General features: G+C 41.4%; 1 protein-coding gene and 1 non-coding gene across 3 annotated transcripts in view; both read left to right on the top strand.

The window, feature by feature from the left end:
• The window catches only part of KIAA0319 (KIAA0319 ortholog), a 96,800-nt gene that overhangs the window by 16,591 nt on the left and 66,954 nt on the right, over positions 1–13,255 (top strand). Inside the window, exon 1 of one of the 2 annotated variants that reach the window (XM_034985781.1) lies at positions 3,349–3,917. The exons of the other annotated variant lie outside the window; for it this stretch is intronic. The gene's annotated coding sequence lies outside the window, so the exon portion shown is untranslated. Of the gene's footprint in view, positions 1–3,348; positions 3,918–13,255 lie in introns of those variants that run through there. 2 annotated transcript variants of the gene reach the window in all.
• Positions 3,353–3,459, top strand: LOC117997555. Its single transcript, XR_004675854.1, has one exon. It is a non-coding gene; the product is annotated as a U6 spliceosomal RNA (small nuclear RNA).

The raw sequence follows: 13,255 nt of genomic DNA, 5'->3' as shown, positions 1-13,255 counted from the left end.
TCTTTCTTTCTTTCTTTCTTTCTTTCTTTCTTTCTTTCTTTCTTTCTTTCTTTCTTTCTTTCTTTCTTTCTTTCTTTTCTTTCTTTTCTTTTCTTTCTTTCTTTTCTTTCTTTTCTTTCTTTTCTTTCTTTTCTTTCCTTTTCAAGATTTTTATTTATTTATTTGACAGAGAGACACAGCGAGAACAGGGAACACAAGCAGGGGGAGAGGGAGAGGGAGAAGCAGGCTTCCCGCCGAGCAGGGAGCCTGATGCGGGGCTTGATCCCAGGACCCTGAGATCATGACCTGAGCTGACGGCAGACGCTTCACTGACTGAGCCACCCAGGCGCCCCCTGCATTGAGCTTTTGATAGCAAAGATGATATCTTATTTTTAGAATTTGTGCTTGGCTATTTTTCAAATCTGTCAGGGTCTTCTTGTCATACAAATCTTACATCTTATTAGTGATTTTATTTCCTTAAACATTTTAAACATCTTATTTTCTATTTTTGTTTGCCAGAATTCTGTTGTCTGGAAAGCACAGAAACCTAATCCTCCTGTCTTTTCTGTTGCCTTTCTTGAGGGTACCTGTATGTTTTGTAATTTTTAATTCTAGATTCAAGTTTGTCTGGATTCTCTCTGGGAGTTAAGGAGAGCTCTTCCAGAAAGGATTTATCATTGCCCCTGCCAGGTACCCATGGTCACCGGCAACCCAGGTCCACTTTAAGCTCATTTCTCCTCTTGGGAGACCAAACTTGCAATGAAAACCTGTGGTTGACCAAACCTGTGGTTGCCAATTCTTAAGAGAGAATTTTTTCTTCACACAGAAGGGAAGATACAGAAAAAGCATTTGACAAAGTACAGCATCCTTTCTTGATTAAAACTCTTCACAGTGTAAGGATAGAGGGTACATACCTCAATATCATAAAAGCCATCTATGAAAAACCCACAGCGAATATCATTCTCAATGGGGAAAAACTGAGAGCTTTCCCCCTAAGGTCAGGAACACAGCAGGGATGTCCACTATCACCACTGTTATTCAACATAGTATTAGAAGCCCTAGCCACAGTAATCAGACAACAAAAAGAAATAAAAGGCGTCCAAATCAGCAAAAAAGAAGTCAAACTCTCACTCTTTGCAGATGATATGATACATTATGTGGAAAACCCAAGAGACTCCACGCCAGAACTGCTAGAACTCATACAGGAATTCAGTAAAGTGGCAGGATATAAAATCAATGCACAGAAGTCAGTTGCATTTCTATACAACAACAAGACAGAAGAAAGAGAAATTAAGGAGTTGATCCCATTTACAATTGCACCCAAAACCATAAGATACCTAGGACTAAATCTAACCAAAGACGCAAAGAATCTGTACTCAGAAAACTGTAAAATACTCATGAAAGAAATTGAGGAAGACACAAAGAAATGGAAAAATGCTCCATGCTCATGAATTGGAAGAACAAATATTGTGAAGATGTCAATGCTACCTAGAGCAATCTACACATTCAATGCAATCCCCATTGAAATACCATCCACTTTTTTCAAAGAAATGGAACAAATCATCCTAAAATTTGTATGGAACCAGAAAAGACCCCGAATAGCCAGAGGAATGTTGAAAAAGAAAAGCAAAGCTGGCGGCATCACAATTCCGGACTTCCAGCTCTATTACGAAGCTGTCATCATCAAGACAGCATGGTACTGGCACAAAAACAGACACACAGATCAACAGAACAGAATAGAGAGCCCAGAAATGGACCCTCAACTCTATGGTCAACTCATCTTCGACAAAGCAGGAAAGAATGTCCAATGGAACAAAGACAGTCTCTTCAACAAATGGAGTTGGGAAAATTGGACAGCCCTATGCAGAAGAATGAAACAGGACCATTTCCTTACATTACACACAAAAATAGACTCAAAACGGTTGAAAGACCTAAATGTGAGACAGGAATCCATCAAAATCCTAAAGGAGAACACAGGTGGCAATCTCTTTGACCTCAGCGGGAGCAACTTCTTCCTAGAAACATCGCCAAAGGCAAGGGAAGCAAGGGCAAAAATGAACTATTGGGACTTCATCAAGATAAAAAGCTTTTGCAAAGCAAAGGAAACAGTCAACAAAACCAAAAGACAAACGATAGAATGGGAGAAGATATTTGCAAATAACCTATCAGATAAAGGGCTAGTATCCAGAATCTATAAAGAACTTATCAAACTCAACCCCCAAAGAACAAATGATCCAATCAAGAAATGGGCAGAAGACATGAACAGACCTTTTTCCAAAGAAGACATCCAAATGGCCAACAGACACATGAAAAAGTGCTCAACATCACTTGGCATCAGGGAAATCCAAATCAAAACCTCAGTGAGATACCACCTCACACTAGTCAGAATGGCTAAAATTAACAAGTCAGGAAATGACAGATATTGGCGAGGATGCGGAGAAAGCGGAACCTTCCTACACTGTTGGTGGGAATGCAAACTGGTGCAGCCACTCTGGAAAACAGTATGAAGGATCCTCAAAAAGTTGAAAATACAGCTACCCTATGAACCAGCAATTGCACTAATGGGTATTTGCCCCAAAGATACAAATGTAGTGATCCGAAGGGGCACCTGCACTCCAGTGTTTATAGCAGCAATTTCCACAATAGCCAAACTATGGAAACAGCCTAGATGTCCATCAACAGATGAATGGATAAAGAAGATGTGATATATATATATACAATGGAATATTATGCAGCCTTCAAAAAAAAAATGAAATCTTGCCATTTGCAACAACGTGGATGGAACTAGAGGGTATTATGCTAAGCGAAATAAGTCAGTCAGAGAAAGACAAGTATCATATGATCTCATTGATATGTGGAATTTGAGAAACAAGACAGAGGATCATAGGGGAAGAGAGGGAAAATTGAAACAAGATGAAACCGGAGAGGGAGAAAAACCGTAAGAGACAAACTGAGGGTTGCTGGAGTGGTGGGGGGTGGGAGGGATGGGGTGGCTGGGTGATGGATATTGGGGAGGGTATGTGCCATGGTGAGCGCTGTGAATTGTGCAAGACTGATGAATCACAGACCTGTACCCCTGAGACAAATAATACATTATATGTTAATTTTACAAATTAAAAAAAAGGGCGCCTGGGTGGCTCAGCTGGTTGAGCGACTGCCTTCGGCTCAGGTCATGATCCTGGAGTCCCGGGATCGAGTCCCGCACCGGACTCCCTGCTCAGCAGGGAGTCTGCTTCTCCCTCTGACCCTCCCCCCTCTCATGTGCTCTCTCTCATTCTCTCTCTCAAATAAATAAATAAAATCTTTTTTTAAAAAAAATTCATAATTATTTGAGTTTTAAAGTCACGCATTGCAGTTAACTTATTCAAGGAGAGTGCTCACTTTGACAGCGCATATACTAAAATTAGAACGACACAGAGAAGATGAGCATGGTCCCTGCACGAGGATGACACGCAAACTCACTTACTCCAGGAGAGATTGACCATTCATTCATTCATGCATACATCCATTCGCTACATCTGAGCTCCTGGCACATACTAACCTCTCTTCCAGCTCCTGGGGTTGGCACGGCAACCAGTCCAAGTCCCTGCCCTGTAGTTTACAATGTGATGCGTGGAAACTGGGCTCTGAGATGCCCAGGGATGGCACTGTGAGGTCACTTGGCAGAGTGGAGGAGTGACAGAGAGGGACTGGCGCGTAACGCAAGCTCGTTCTGCTACACCTAGTTGCTTAGATTTTCTGTTGTATTTATTGCTTTTCTAACTTAGAAGAAAACTTACTTTGCCTTTTTTTTCAGTGCAGAGAGCTATAAGACAGCACACCGTAGTGGGAAGAACATATTCTCTGGTATCAGCCACACCTGGATTGCGTTCCAGTTCTTGGACATCTTAGTATTTCTGAGCCTCAGTTTCACCATCTAAGGAATGGGGATGATAAATGTAAGGGGGTGGGGGGGTTAGAGCACTAAACTAATGCCTGTACAATGTTGGGGACATGATGAAGTAAGTAGTACTTTCTGTAGTGTTAATTGTATTTTTAATACAGCGTGTTACTTGTGGTGATAACGTAGCCTTGGGACATCTCCTGAGGACGGAGCAATGACTTCGGCTTGGAGGCTGTTTGGGAATCTGAGGAAGGCATCTTAGAAGAACAGGCTTTTGAGCCGGATGTTGGCAGCATAGGGAGAGTGTGGGGAGACTGACGGATGTACGGACGTCAGAAAGAAGGCTGGGAGGAGGAGGGTAAATGGAGAGGTGGTGTGACCAATTCGCTCTCCCGTCCTGAGGCCTCTGTCCTGTCCAGGCATTTTTAACACCGCCTCCTATCATCATCTGAACCAGCCTGTGTGACGTGTAAGCAGTCCATCCCAGTCCATCCCAGTCCATCCCAGTCCTGGGAAGCCGGCCACTGGCCACTGGGGTGGTTCTTCCTTGACCTGAGTTCATGGGTGACAGCTAATGAAGTGACTTCCTCCAGAATCAAAGTGAGCTCCATTGCAGTGAGATGGATAACTGTGGGCAAACCTTACCCAGAAACCGAGACTGTAGGAAGTAAATATTGGAAGTGTTGGATTCTGGCTGTCACATACAGCATTTTATTTTTTCTATACACTCAGCTCCAGCTGAGATGCAAGCTGTCAGCTGGATTTGAAAATATATTTCCGAGAACCACGATAATTGTATCTCTTTGAAATTGGGATTGCTGAATTTAAAAAGTTGAAAATTAAAATATGAAAACATCCCTTTTTTTATTTACACAGACTGGCTTGCTCAGTCTTTCCCTCACTTTGGTTCTTTCTCCCTTTCCCTTGAAAGATGGGGTAACTCCTTGTGTTCTTTCTTTTGTTCACAAGCTGTTCGTGCTTACATTAAATGATTTCATACATCAGCGGGGATTCAGCCTAATAACTGGGTCAGGTTGTTACTTCCGTGAGTGAAGAATCAGTGTCAGCTCTTTTTCTTGATAGTGTTGTGCATGTAGACCTTCTTCTCAGGAGGAACATATACTAATTGTGTTTCTGATTAGCTAGAGTTGCCTGATAAGATACAGTATAAATATGTCCTAAATATTGCATGATAAAAAAAATGTGATTTATCCAAAGTTCGCATTTAATTGGGAATCCTGTATGCGTATTTGTTAAGTCTGGCTGCCCTATTCATCCCCTTTCCTTCTGTGTGTCACACACATTTCCTGAGTGTAACCTCATGCGGGCTCTCTATCGCTGTTGTGATTTACTGAGGCTCTCGATGCCGGTGGATCTAAGCCTCCAGTGACCAAGCAGAATAGCAAGAATATTAAATTTATTTATTAATAAGATATTAAAGACATTCACAGGAATCAAAGGGTACAAAAGGCTATTTGCTTAAAAAAAAAAGGCTCTGTCCCTGCCCTCTCCCTAGTCATAATAAATATTAATGGTTTCTTGGGGGCGCCTGGGTGGCTCAGTTGTTAAGCGTCTGCCTTCGGCTCAGGTCATGATCTCGGGGTCCTGGGATCAAGCCCCACATCGGGCTCCCTGTTCAGCAGGAAGCCTGCTTCTCCCTCTCCCGTTCCCCCTGCTTGTGTTCCCTCTCTCGCTGTGTCTCTCTCTGTCAAATAAAAAAATACAAAATCTTTAAAAAAAAAAAAATTAATGGTTTCTTGTATATTCCTCTAGAGGGTAATTTATTTTCAAGCAAATTCATATTTATATTTCCTCCCACCCCAATCCCTTTTTGCACAAATAGTAAAGACCATAATCACTATTCTGCATTTTCTTTCTTCACGTAACAATAGAGCTTGCTAGATGCCAGCACGCTAAGAGTTTTCTCTTTCTTCACAAATGCAGGGGATTTCATGTTAGGAGCAGACTGTAATTTATTTAACTGCTTCCCCACTTATAGAAGTTTGGTTGCTTCCAGCCTCTTGGCTAATACCAATATTATACCCAGGAGTAACCAGCTGTGCATATGATTTCCTAAGTGCCCAGGCATATTCATGCCATAAATTCCCAGCAGTAGGATTGCTTGCTGGAAGGACGAAGTGCCACCCTGCCCTCCAGAGACACTATGCCAATTACACTCCCATCAGCGAGGACTGAGAACGCCTGGGTGGCCAGACTCTCACCGATAGAAGAAGGTGGGGAGGTTTTTTCATATATGACCATCTCATAGGTGACAAAATGGTAGCCCTTTTTATTCCTGACTGTGAACCTCTTTTGAGGTATTTAAAAAGCATTTATATTTTCTTTTCTGCGTTCTGTTTATGGACTTTTTCTTTTGGATGATTATTGATTTGAGGGCATTCTTGTTTATTAGGGAAATTATTCTTTGTAATGTGAGTTGCAAATGTTTTTCCCACTTTGTTGACACTGACTTTATATATGGTAATGTTTCTATGAAAATTTTTATTTATATCCTTACCTTTTATTAATGGATCAATTTATTCATATATTTTTTTTTAAAGATTTTATTTATTTGACAGAGAGAGCACAAGCAGAGAGAGTGAGAGGGAGAAGCAGGTTCCCTGCTGAGAAAGGAGCCCGATGTGGGACTCGATCCCAGGACCCTGGGACCATGACCTGGGCCGAAGGCAGCTGCTTAACCGATGGGGCCACCTAGGCATCCCCATATTTTTTTGTTGTTGTGACTTCTGAGTTCATATCATTCCTAAGCCTTCCTCACTCAAAGATTATATAGTTATATCATTATATATAGTGTCCTGTAGTTTCTTTTCTTTAAAAAAAAAAAAACAGCTTTATTGAGCTATAGTTCATATAGCATACAGTTCACCAGTGGAAACTATACAGTTCAGTAACTTTTTGTGTATTCACAGAGGTGTGCAACCATCACCACAATATGTTCTAGAACTTTCTCATTACCTAAAAGGAAATCCTGTGCTTGTTAGAATTCGCTCGTCATTTTACTCCAGTCTCCCAACCCAGGCAACTGCTAATTTACTTTTTGTTCATGGGGATGTCTGTTCTGCGTATTCTGTATAAACAGAATGATCTAATTCATGGTTGTTTCTGACTGGCTTCTTTCACTTAGCATAATATTTTAATTTTTTTCCGTACTTCATTTCTTCTTATTGATGAATAATAATCCACCTATGGATATATCACATCATGTTATCAGTTTTTCAGTTGGTGGACATTGGGGTGGTTTCTACCTTTTGGCTATTGTGAATAATTCAGTGCATACTCATGCACAAATTTTATGCGGACATGTGTTTTCATTTCTCTTGGGATACACACACAGGAGTAGAAATGCTAGATCATATGCTAAGTGTGTTTAATGTTTGAGGAGCTGACAGACTGTTTTCTAGAGTGGCCATGTCACTTTACATTTCCACCGGGAATGTGTGAGGGTTTCTCTCTCCCCATATCCTTGACATTTTTATTGTTTGCTTTTTTTGATATTAGTTGTGCTAGTGGGTGTGAAGTAGTATCTCTTTGTCCTTTTGATTTGCATTTCCCTGATAGCTAATGATGGTAAGCATGGCTTCATGTGCTTATTGGCCATTTATACATTTTCTCTGGACAACTGTCTGTTCAGATCCTTGCCTATTGGGAAAATTATTTGCCTTTTTATTATTGAACTGTAAGAGTTATTTATATATTCTAGATACAGGTTCCTTATTAGATATGTGATTTACAGAAATTTTACCCTGTTCTATGGATTGTCTTTTCACTTTCTTGATGGTGTCTTTTCAATCACAGAAGATTTTAAATTTTGATGTCCGGGGTGCCTGGGTGGCTCAGATGGTTGAGCATCTGCCTTCGGCTCAGGTCATGATCCCAGCGTCCTGGGATCGAGCCCCTCATTGGGCTTCCTGCTCGGCGGGGAGCCTGCTTCTCCCTCTCCCTCTGCCTCTCTCCCTGCTCATGCTCTCTCCCTCTCTCTCTCTCTGTATCTCTGTGTCTCAAATGAATAAATAAAAAAAAAAATCTTTAAATTTTGATGTCCATTTTATCTATTTTCTTCTTTTGTTGTTTTTGTTTTGGTGTCATATTTAAGAAACCGTTGCTTAATTCAAGGTAATAAAGATTTACACCTATGTTTCCTTCTAGTAGGTTTATAGTTTTAGCTCTTACATTTCGGTTTTTGATCCATTTTGAGTTGATTTTTGTATATGGTGTGAGGTAGATGTCAAATTTCATTATTTTGCATGTTGATACCTGGTTGTTGCAGTACCATTTGTTGGAAAGACTTCTTTCCACACTGAACTATCCTGATACCTTTGTCAGAAACCAATCCCATGGTTTATTAAAGTGCTTTTATGGTTTTGTTTTTTATGTTAGGAATCTCTCTTAGTATAAGGTGTGAGGTAGGCATACAACTTACTATTTTTTCAAATGGCTAGCCATTTTTCCCATATCATTTACTTTAATAATCTCTCTCTCCCCATTGATTTGAGATGCCATTTTAAATCATGTCCTTTAGTCTTACAAATATTTGGACCCATTTATTGAGTTTTCTATTCACTTACCTATTTTTGCACCTATATCTGTCTGTTTTAATGATTGTCACTTTATAGTATGTTTCACTGTCTGGTAGGACTAATTTCCCCTTATTTCTCTCCTCGTTCAAAAAATTCTTGCCTCCCCTTCTTGTTTATTCTCCCATGTGAACTTTGTAATCAGTTTTGTCTAGTTTCCCATTCCCCCAATTAAAATTTCTGCCAGCATCATTCTTATTGGAAACATAGAAATGTATAGGTTAATTTAGGAAAATTGACATTTCTGATGTTGAGCCTATCTATTCAAGAACATCTATTCATTTCTCCATTTATTTCCTGTGTTTCCCACAGCTTTCCATTTTTAAGTCTTAAAATAGGCAGATATCTTGGTGAATTCATTCCTAGGTCTTCTGGTTTTTATTATTTTTGTTTGTTTGCTATTGTGGCTACACTTTTCTGTTATATCATTTATGTTCTTTTCTTTTTTAAGATATATTTTTAAAGATTTTATTTATTTGAGAGAGACACAGAGAACACAAGCAAGGGTGAGGAGCAGAGGGAGAGGGAGAAGCAGACTCTCCGCTGAGCAGGGAGCCTGATGTGGGGCTTGATCCCAGGAGCCTGGGACCATGACCTGAGCCGAAGGCAGATGCTTCATGGACTGAGCCACCGAGGTGCACGTATTTGAAATCTTCTGATAAAGTTATTCATATATTGGGACCCAGAAAATGGAGGCTGCCCCTGGACCAGCCCACATTACAAAGCTAAATCTAAGTTACAGGAAACACCTGTCACAGAATCCTAACACATACAAATGGCAGTCCTCCAACTCCGCTTTGGCTAACTTACCTTACCTAGGAAATAGGATCTGCTAGCCTTAGAAGGAGATGCCAGAGCTCCCAGCCAACCTCCCAGCCTCTCATGCCCTTTTAAGCATTGCTGCTTCTAACGCTCAGTAAGACTGGCTCTTGCCCACCACCTCTCAGGAGGAATGCTCCGTTGCTTGTGAGGAACTGTAGTCCTCCAATCCATGGACTGTTTTTTTTCTTGAATAGAGGACCTCAAACTTGTTGCTAAATTGTTTTATTTTTGTCATTTGACATTCCATAAAGCAGCTGTTACTCTGTCTCTGCTGTAGCTTACTTGAACCTAAGCATTTTATAGCCCATAAACGGAACAACAACAACAAAAAAGCCTGAGTAATGTTACTTATTAACTAAAATGACATCTAGGTCCTTATAATAGTTCAAGATAGGCAGTGGCTTAAAGGACATAAAAGTTTATTTCCTCCTCAGAAAAGCTCAAAGGTTGGTGGCCCAGGGCTGCTCTGGCAGCTCCATGTCCATTCTAGAACCGGCTTACATTCTCGAGGTTTCTCCATGGTTGCAGAGGGCCAGCCAGCAGAGAGCCCTCATGCCCTCGCTAGGCAGCAGCAAGATGGAAAGAGGAGGAAGGCAAAAAGAGGTTTCCCTAGAAGCCCTATCCAACAGTTCCTTTTATATCTGAGCCAACAGAAGGGACTGTCATGGCTTCACTAAGTGGCAGGCAGAGGGGGGGGGGGGTTGGAAATGTAGTCCTGTAGCTGGGTACCCTGGTGTTCCAAATAACAATCTGAGTCTTATTCCTAAGTAGTAAGGGAAGAGTGTTCACTGCATAGACAAGGAGCAGTCTTGGCCAAGGTCACCACCACCTTATCCTTGAGTCTCTCTGTTTCTACATCCTTGATGCTCATCATCCCTTTCTTGTCCAGGTCCTGGCACAAGAAGTGCTCTGTTATTGCTTGATGAAATACTTTTGTACTTTGCTCACACCTGGGCTCACCCCATTCCTACTCATTCATTCTCTGATCCTATTTCTGAGCCTTACTTACCTCATCTCTGAATCATCACTATCATCCAAAGAGAAAGAATGCATTTGGGTCAAGGCTTCCACATGTTCTAGTGGTCATGGACAACAAGACATTCAGAGAAGGAGGGAGGTTTAAGAACAGGCCAGAAATATCCATTCGAGGAGCGCCTGGCTATCTCAGTCAGTAGAGCCCGTGACTCTTGGTCTTGGGGTTGTAAGTTCTAGCTCCATGTTGGGGTAGAGATTACATAAAAATAAAATCTTAAAAGAAAAAAAAGAAGAAGAAAGAAATATCCATTCTGTACACCACTTGGTAACTTTTTAAATAGCTGCCATGTTAGAATGACCATGTCGAAATACCTAAGCCTTCTTTAGAAATGAAAATTATAATTTATCTTATGAATGCAAAGGTAAGATGTGTTCTGGTTTAGGAAAAAGAAAGAAAATACAGGTAAGAAAGGAAGAAAAAAGGAAGAGGAAAAAAATCATGAAAAGGAAGAAGAAAATTATTCTCTCCAGTTTTCACCTTGGGAGGGGCATTTCTTTCAGATCTTTATGTGTATAAAGGTGATCCATGCAGAGTTTATGTAAGGACATATGGGTTTGTACTATTTATAATGTTTTGAACTTGTAAAGCCTTATTTGAAGAGTCCTATTTTATCACTCAGATGCAACCTTACCTTTGATGGAACTTTTTTTTGGAAGGTAGACAGGTTTTCTATGTGAATTCTTTAATATTTTTCTTTCCCTTTACTGAAGACGTAAAACAACAGGAAGGTGGGCAAAAGGCAAGCAGCAGGAGAGACCATGACCCTTTTTAAGAGAATTGGCAATTCAGAGACTGAACAAGTCAGGAAGGTCTTGTTAAGGAACTCAGAGTGGAATGTGCTTACTTTCCAGACCCATAGAGGTGGACGGGGGCTACTGCAGGGAAGCCTTGAGATCTGATTCTGAAACTTGGTTTCCTTTCTTGTAAAATGGCAATAATAAGAACTACTTTAGAGACAGTTGTTATGGGGATCAAATAGGAAGATATGTCAAAACATAATTTAACCCACAAACTACTACCTATGTATTTAAAAACGTAAAACTTATAAAGTGTTAGAGCTGAAAAGACTTTTGGTAACATCTGGTCCATATGCCGGTTAATGCTGAGGAAATGGAGGTCCATTGTTTGCTCATATTAATGTCCTAAATAAAGAGAACCTTAACTATGGTATTGAGACTAGGAAACGCCCTTGTTACTGAGAACTGTTTCCACTGAGCAAATGACAATGAATTCCTGTCCAGGCACAATGTAATTATGAAAGTGCATTGCACAGGGGTATCTGCCAAAGCACTGAGGGGTTGGAAATTTGGCACACAGTCTGTTTGCCAAACTGTGAACCTTTGGAGTGGTCTCTGCCTAGAGCGGTGCCTTTTCTTAATTTGGCCGAAGGTACCCAATGGTATGGTAGAGGACTGGTCCTTATCCATGGGATTCTTGACCAACTCTCCCTGGCTGACAGCAGCATTGCTGTTGTGGGGCAGCATCCTGGGCAGCTGACTGAATGCTGTTACTGGAGCCCCAGCTGCTCTTCTCTTGCCTTTCCGGCAGAGACTGGTCAATTACTGCAGATGGGAGATGGCTGGTCTTCCCTTCTATCCACTTGCCTCTCAACCCACACTTTCCTTGCTGGAGACAAAGGAAGTTATTGGTGGCAAATTGTTTGCACTCCCAGGTTTTCTTCTTCTGGGGTCTTAGGTAGGAAGCTTGCGGGACTCTTACTGAATGCTGACATTCCCTACTTTACCTTATGGAGGTTAGTGTTCTGGTGCCCTCTGTTATTGTGACATGGAGAAGGGTTATAGCCATCTCCTGACTTTTCCTTAGGTCACCTGCACTCCTTTCTGGTCTCGTAGTCTATGGTCAACTCAGTAACACCAGGCCCTTGGAGGCCCTCTTCGGCCTCCCCTGGGCCTGGACCAGTGATGGTTGCAGGGTGGGCAGCAGCCTTATTCCAAGGGGTCGATGGCAGAGCTGTCAGCGAAGCTGAACAGGAGGCATCCTCGTGATTTGAGTTGTTTCCTGATGAAGACTCAAAAGCAAGGTCTAGCAGTTCTAAAACCCTCCTTCCATGGAATGCTGTGTTTGATTTTGTCTGTAGACTCCTCATCCTTTCCAGGTGCCTCTGATAAAGTAAATCTGTTATGAGGACCCACAAATGGAGGCTGCCCCAGTGGCCCAGGCCATCACAAATCTAAACCTAAGTCAGCCTGCACTTGTGGAAACATCTGTCAAGGACACTTAACATACACCAATCACAGTCCTCAAACAGCTTTAGCGAGCTTACCTTACCCTAGAAAACAGTTCCTGCTAGCCTTATAAGGAATCCCTCCCCCTGTTTCCTAGCCAATCATGCCCTTTTCTCTTGTTGCCTCTTCTAATGCCTGTAGGAATAGAAAAATTTTCCTTCTACCCTTCTAGGTTCTTTGGCTGGTCTAATAATCAAATTGACATAAGGCAGATCAACAGGAGAAAAACTAATTTCATATGTGTGGGAGCCCCATAAAAATATGAGAATATGGAACCCAAAAAGGTAGCCAGGTAGTTAAGGCTTATATAACATCCTGAGCTAAGGAAAAGAGTAGCGGTTTAGGGATACAAAGGGGAGAAAGGCCATTTACAGGAAAGAAGGGGATGTTTGAAAAACAAAGGTTGCCCTGTTATACAGATGAGTTTCTTAGGTAAAAAAACTATCTCTAGTAATAGCTCTCTTCCTGGAAGTGGCTGCCTTTCCAACGTAAATGTAGGCAGTTGAGGGGGAGGTATAGAATTTTTCCTGAATCTGCTGGGTATTGATTACCTTTAGCTCAAAATAATCTTCACACCAAAGTGGCATGCTTTGGGGTGACAAATTCCGCTCCCCTTCATGCACTATAGAACTTGCTCTTGCCCACACCCCTTGGGAAGACTGCTGCAGTGATTGTGAGGCACTGTGTGCCCCCA

Source organism: Mirounga leonina, unplaced genomic scaffold (assembly GCF_011800145.1).
Source record: "Mirounga leonina isolate KUSES-001 unplaced genomic scaffold, KU_Mleo_1.0 Mir_366, whole genome shotgun sequence".
NCBI lineage: Eukaryota > Metazoa > Chordata > Mammalia > Carnivora > Phocidae > Mirounga > Mirounga leonina.
This window is presented reverse-complemented; position numbering and strand designations above follow the sequence as displayed.